The following is a 7,789-nucleotide window of genomic DNA, read 5'->3' on the forward strand; positions in this document are numbered from 1 at the left end:
GATGTCTCTATTATTGTATTATTTTGTTGTAGTTTACAAGTGATATATAATGTTGGTTGGCTTTGGAGAAATTTTTGTCCAAAAGTTTGGTTTAAATTATATTATATTATTTTAATATTTTATTATGATATTATTTTATTACAGTTTACAGGTGGTAAATGAATGTCGGTTGGCTTTGAGAAATTTTTTTGTGTAAAGGTTAGGTTTAATTATATTATTTATTATGTTGATATCTCTATTATCCTATTATTTTGTATGTTTTGTCGGACTTTGACAAATTTATTGATGTAAATGTTAGACTTAATCTTCTTGTCATAATTTCTTACTATTTGTTGTTTTTCCGCTTAACATAGGTGCTAGATGAATGTCGGTCAACTTTGGATTTTTTTTTTGTAAAAGTTAGGTTTAATTGTATTGTTTTGATATCTCTATTATGTCATAGTTTACAGGTGATAGATGAATATCAGTCGGCTTTGAAGAAACTTTTGTAAATGTTAGATTTAATTGTTGTTTTGATATCTCTATTATTATATTGTGTTGTTTTAGTTGACAAATGGTAAATCAATATCGGTCGACTTTGAGGAGAAAAGTTTTGTGTAAAGGTCAGGTTTAACTGTGTTGATTTGATATCTCTATTATATTATTGTTTTGTAGTAGTTTACAAGTGGTAGATGAATGTCGGTCGGCTTTGAAAATTTTTTTGTGTAACGCTTAGGTTTAATTGTATTTTTTTGATATTTCTATTGTCCTATTATTTGTTGTAGTACTGTTCACTCAAAGTAGATAAATGGGAGATGTTTGAAATTGTTTATGTTCACTAATAATGATAATAATTTTTTTTCTCTTAATTTTGTCCAATATTTTGTGTAACTAATGATGTTTCAGTTGCTTGATTTATAAATATATTGCATAGCGAGATAGGCATGTGAATTTAATCATATTGGGGTCAAAAGTTATTAAAAGTGTTTTCTCGTGGCTGAGATTTTTCATTTACGTTTTTTTATTTGTGATTTGTTAAAATTAAGCATGTATTAAAAAATTTGGAAAGTAAATTACTTTTATATTTTAATTCTGCTCATATTTCTTATACAGGTATTGTATGAAGCTTATGAGAATTCACCATGTCATTATTTTTTTAAATCTTTTTTTGTTGTTTAATGTTAGAATTTGTTTTAGATTTACAACCAAAATGATATATTCATGGTACGTAGAATGTACACATATTTAATTCTTTAAATTCTATAAACAAAAAGTCATTGTGATCTTCTACTTTTACATATGTGTCTTCCATGAGGATTAAATTTAAGTGACCTAAAAGAGGTGGTGGTAAAGCAATAGTAACACCAAGTAAATTTTTTAACGTGTATGTTTTATGCAAATCATCATTCCTAATGTCTGATATTGCATTTCAATATGCAAGATGCTTCTTCTACTCTTCTGTGTTACTTAACCAATCGGTATATTTTTATTACTTATTTGAGATGCTCAAATTTTCTTCCTTAATATATTCTTATTACTCAGACATACTACTTTATTATTTAGAACCTACAATACATATTATTAACTCCTTTTTGATATGTATCTAAATAAAGAGAGTTTTACATATTGCAATCCAACTCAGCTAACAAGCTAAATTTGATGGAACACATGAACATGATCTATAAATTATTCTCTATGATCATAATTGATCTATAATATTAATTATAGGATAAAACATGACAATAAAATATGTATAGTTTTATTAACTGAAGTGAGACACACGTGCAAAACACGTACACTGAACTAGTTAATATTAATAATAGGGAAAAGGCTCAAATATGCCACTGACCTATCAGAAATGGCTCATTTATGTAATCCGTTAAAAGTTGGGCTCATTCATGTCATCGCCATTATAAAATCGGTCCATCCATGCCATTACTTTTTAATGGTGGTTTTCTCAAAAACTGCTTTGCCACGTGGCCTCTTATTAGAGGTCCACATCATTTTTTAAAATTTTTTAATTTTTTTTTTTAGTTTTGATCCATTATGAAGAATTCACCCACACCCAACCTATCACCTTAACCCACTTTAATATTACTCTTAATTTTGACCCTAGATTTAAACACATATATAATCATTTAGTTTTCAAACATGAAATTTACACACTTGAATACTTCATTTAAAATAATATAGGTTAGAATAATTAATAATTTAAAATAGCAAATGAATAAATTGTGATTAAAAAATAATTTATTTTGACTCTCAAAATCCAAACATCATCACATAATTTAGGACGAAAAGAATACCACATACATGAAGGACCACAACTTTTAATTAGGAAGAATACCTAAAAATCTCTTCTAAATTTGGATTATAAGTTGTATAATTGAATTATTGGTAGTCTTAATTATTTCGTGAACTTACCTATTTGGTAGCCTTTATACTCTTTAACGTGGACAAGACGTAAAGCATAATTTATTTTTAGGCGTGTTAGAGTTTTAAAAAATATAAAATAAATAAAAGACCACCATCCAGGTACGTAGGGTGTTTTCAGTCCACATATTTTTGAGTTTTGTTTGGTACCTACTCACGCAGACACTATTTATGTGTATATTAACGACTTACTGTAGACATGTCATTTTGTACCTCTCGAAACTTTATTTTATTCATTTTTGTTATCTCACCTTACCACGTACCCTCACCCGTTCTATAATTCTTTTTCACAAAATGACAAAACTAAGAAATCCCTAACCAAACAAAACTAAAATATTCTTGTGATAACTAATTAACAACCCTCTCCTATAAAATTAAAACACCTCACTACCCCACCCAGGGGACCCCATAACATTTCTTTCCCACAAAGAAAAGGAGACCACCTTCATCACAAAATCCACACACACACTCACCATCTTCTTCCATTAACACACACTCACGAAAAAGAGATTGAGCGAGAGGGAGAAATAACGATTGAGAACCAGTAAAAATGGATGAAAGATAGAGGGATTCGAACGAAAAGGGTAGTGAGAGCTGAGAGAACACGAGTTTCGTGGTTTGGTTACTGCTCCAACAACAGATTCTCCCAAAACGCATCTGAGCTATCACAAATCCATTCAAAAATCCATCGGAATACGTCCAAACTGGTATTTCTTTGTCGTTCGGTCATTGTCGGAGTTGATCGAAGCTGAGGCGACTCAAAACCTTTGAGCAAACCTCGATCTGCTTTCAATTCCATCCAAGCTCGTCGGATTTTGGTTTGGGTTCTCTTATTCTCATGATTGTCAGTTTGAGGTGGGGGTGGGTCCTTCGGAATCCGATCCAAATCTCCTTGTTTTGCTATTTTCAATTTTGAGTTGGAATGGTTCGTCACTGTTGAGGCTTTTCGGAGCTTCGTTTGAAGCTGTGACAGTCCATCCCAACGACCACATTATCATTTGCCAGCGAAACTCATAACTCCATTGATGTGAATGGTATTATGAACAAAGTCCCGAACATTGTCTTTTGGTCCAGATTCAATTTGGATTTTGAGGGGTTTTGATTTGAGATTGCTATTTTTGATTGTTCGATTTTGGGTTCGATCGAGTTGGCGGGTTCACGTTGAATTCGTTGCTTGAGGTTCAATCCGAGGTTTCGGTGTGGATTTTATCTCGTTTAATCGAATAATACTTAAAAAAACGGCATTGAGGTCCAATTCTACTCCTTTTTTTTATTTTGTCGTTTGTCTTGTTCAATGCTTTGAATTGGACACGGTGTATTGGTTGATCAGTGACGATATGAATTGTTATTTGTTTTGATTCAGTGCTTGATTTCTTTAATTATGGATTGATTATGAATTGTGTGATGAAATAGTATCTCATGAAGGATTAAAATTGATTGTTGGGGGTAGAACTAAGAAATTGATTAAAAGGGGTTAATTTAGACTAACTTTGATTTATTATTGCTTTGTTTAAATTTGGAAAGCATGAATATTGTCGGAACGTGATAGTATCATGATAGTCGGATAGGCAAACGTAGGTTCGGGTAAGCAAATTTAGAACTTGTGTTTTGGTTGAATGTTTGAATATGTGTGCAAATATTTCTTCCTATTTTATCGTATTTGATTCGAGTGTATTCATTTGGCTGGGGAATACCCCGAGGTTTCATGTATTTATTCACCGGGGAATGCCCCAACGTATTATGTCTTCGAAAGAGGTTTGTGATCAAGGCCCGAGGCATCGGGTGAAGCATTAGAGCTTAGTCTAGGACTAGCTTAGAATAAGATTTATATTTTTTGCATTTTTCTATTTTGGACTGAACACTAAACTTTGGATTGTTTTGTTTTGTTTTCTTGCTTGATTGTTTTGCATGCTTTGTGTGGTTTATACATTTATAGTGTCAAATTAGCTGATACGCTCCACCAAGCGACCGTGGTTGAACCACGGGATCGAAGGGTGCCTAACACCTTCCCCTCAGTCAACAGAATTCCTTAGACGGAATCTCTATTCGCGGATCAGTTTTAGAGCCAAAACTGTTTTGAAAAGAATTTTTCAAAGGTGACTTGGCACACCGGATTATGTCGAGTGGCGACTCTGAGTTTTGAATATAAAAGGTCCTTTTCAAAACAAATTTTTATCTTTTGTCACTTTAATAATAAAAACTCTTTTGAACCTTAAAATGATATCTTTTCGGAGCACGAAAAAGAAGGGGTGTGACAGCTCTGGAGACTCTGCTGGGAATCATTTCAGAATTTGAGCTTATTTTGGAGTTGTATCGACTTAGTTTGGCATTATGGGTGTATAGATATTTGTTTTATTTTGTGTTATTATTTTTTCGTTGTCGAGTGCCTACGTGCTCTTTGTTTACAGTTTTTATCTTATGTGTTATCGCTTTATATCTAGCATCATGTGCATAACCCGATTCATTCTTTCTGCAACAAGTCCGTAGTACACGTTGTGTACACGACGTATAGTTGAGTCACCCTTATTTTTAGGAGGGGGAGCCGTCAGCTGGTTTGGAGTGGGTGGAAAGCTAGCACAGCCACTATCGACCATACGCTCCTCCGAACAGCCTTGTTAGTGAACCCCAGCGTAGGTCAACCTTTAGGTCATGCTTATTTGCATCATATTGAGATCTAGCGGGACCCATGTGACCCTTTGTAGGAGACTCACCTCTAAAGCATCCCTACGTGCTAAATGTTGCATCTCTGAGGGTAATGAGGTCATTTGACAGACTGATTTGGGCAAAAACATGAGTTAGAAGCAAAGTGTGTAGGCAAGAAATTGTTGAAAAAAAAGGAAGAAAAAAGAGTAAAAAAAAGATTTGGTAGTTTTAGGGTTCTTTATGGCTTTTGTTTTTCACAATTCAAAAAAAAATAATATTTTTTTACTTTTTGCACTCATTTCCCGAAAAATCAAAAACGTTAAAAAGATTTTCCTTTTATTTATTTAGTAAGTATTCACAATTCAAAAACTCCAAAAATATTTTTTCCTTTCAATAGGAGCTTTGTACATTTTTATATAACGAAAATATCAAAAATATTTTTTCTTTCATAGTTGTTGATGTTAGTTTCTGATTAAAAACCAAAAAATGATTTTATTTTCATCATCTGTCTTTAGTTGTGTCTCTCAATTCAGGGTTTAGTTTGTCATCTAGTTCTTAATTGTCCAATCTAGAAGAACTACGCACCCCTGATTCTCCTCTTTCGGGATATGAGATACGTAGGCAACCTATTTTTGGTTTGGGGATCTTATTTCAAAAATTCAAAAATATTTTTTCTTCACTCTTCATTTAGAGTAGGTGTCTATGCATCAATAAAAAAAACTACAAAAAGATTTTCCTTTAAAAGGTTCAAGTTTCATTTTCGCATGAAATTCAAATTGGAAAACCCAAAAAAGAGTTTCTTTAGTAATCATAGGTTTCATTTTGTATAGGTTATTAAAGCTGAAAGATTCGAAAAGATTTTTGTCTATTCTCTTGACAATTTGTCATTTTTCTTTTCTTCTTAAAATTTTAAAAAGAAAAAAAAAGAAAAAAGAGTTTATTTGTCCATTTTGACAAGACTTCACGAACTACTTACACCTGATTCTCCTCTCTCAGGGGTGAGATACGTAGGCGCCCTTCTTAGGTTCGGTGACCTTTTCAAAAGAAAAAAAGAGAGATTTTGAGAAAGTGTTGAACTCTAACGCATTTACTATCTCTTGTTCAGTTAGTTTGAGGTGGTTGGTTTGTGGCATTTTGGCTGGTCCCCCATATTGTACCAAGTCACAGAGAAGATTATGGCCAACAAGGATTCCGAGTTTGTTGTCACTAATCAAATAGGGAGTTTAGGAAATGAGAATTTAGGAGCTAATGAAGAGATTCAAAAATTAAGGCAGCAAATGATAGAAATGCTTTGAGCTTGGGCTAACGGGTTGCTGCCTCCTCCAGGTCCCACTGATAATCTGGAATATCTTTCTAGCTTGCCTCCCGTGTCACATGCACAATTTCCTATTTTTGTTGATATGGCATAACATGTATCAAGATCGACTCCGGGGCAATAATATCCAACCACTTCCAATGTTCATTTCCTCACTCCCTAATCTAAGACTACCACATACTCAACTCCACCTACTCTTCATGCTTTTGCGGCGCCACTACCACCCGAAGCTCCTACTTTTGATGTCCATCCACAAGTTGTGCCTCCCTACTCTACATGAGAGCCTGCATTGAATATTATTGGTGATCAGCGTTACACTTCCGAGCCTATATTCAAGTTGACTGGTCTTTACGATGACACTCACCCGCCTGAATTTCCTCCTAACACTAAGAAACCTGTTATGATAGAACAACAAGAGAAAATGACCAGAAAATTGAGAAGTTTGGAACTGGTTATGAAGAATTTGCAAAGGCTTGGGGGTTACAAAAGTGTCTTATATAAAAACTTATGCATGTTTCCAGGTGTCAACCTTCCTCCTGGCTTTAAAATGCCAAAGTTTGAGAAATATGACGGATATGGGGACCCAGTGGCACATTTGAGGCGCTATTGTAACCAATTAAGAGGCGCTAGACGGAAGGAAGAACTACTCATAGCTTATTTTGGGGAGAGTCTTTCAGGACTAGCTTCGGAATGGTTTGTTGACCAAGACATTGATAAGTGGATTAGTTGGGATGACCTAGCTAATGTATTTGTGCAATAATTTTAATACAATGTGGAGTTGATCCTTGATGAAAAATCCCTAACTAGTATACAAAAGAAGAATACTGAGAGTTTCAGGGAGTATGCGATCAGATGGCGTGAACAAGCTGCTAGGGTGAAACGACCAATGAAAGAAAGTAAGATGGTAAAGGTATTTATTCAAGCGCAGGACGAAACATATTATCAACACTTGTTACCTGCATTAGGCAAGCCGTTCATTAAGGTCCTTAAAATGGGGGAGATGATAGAAGAGGGAATTAAGACTGGTCGTATTGTGATTTTTGCAACATTGAAAGCGACTACTCAAGCAATTCAAAAGGGTTCAGGAAGTTTTGGGGAGAAAAAGAATGAGGAATATGCATCTGCTATTGTAGTTGGACAACAAGAAAGGTCAAGAAGATCTCGTCGTCGTCATTCTCAGGCTCAAACCCAAGTTCATGCCCAAGCTTCACATAATCGCTCCCAAAATCCATTATACTCTGTTCCTCCACATCCATATCCAGTGTATAATGCACAACCATATGTTCAACCCCCATCTTACCCACAATGGTGTACCCCAACGCCCCAGAGTCATCCTCTAAATACACAAACATACCAAAACCCTTATAGGCCAGATTTGTTATCCAAGCCAAACAATGAAATGAGGTAGAAGTCGAGAGA

The sequence above is a fragment of the Capsicum annuum genome, chromosome 10 (genome assembly GCF_002878395.1).
Source record: "Capsicum annuum cultivar UCD-10X-F1 chromosome 10, UCD10Xv1.1, whole genome shotgun sequence".
NCBI classification, from domain to species: Eukaryota; Viridiplantae; Streptophyta; class Magnoliopsida; order Solanales; family Solanaceae; genus Capsicum; species Capsicum annuum.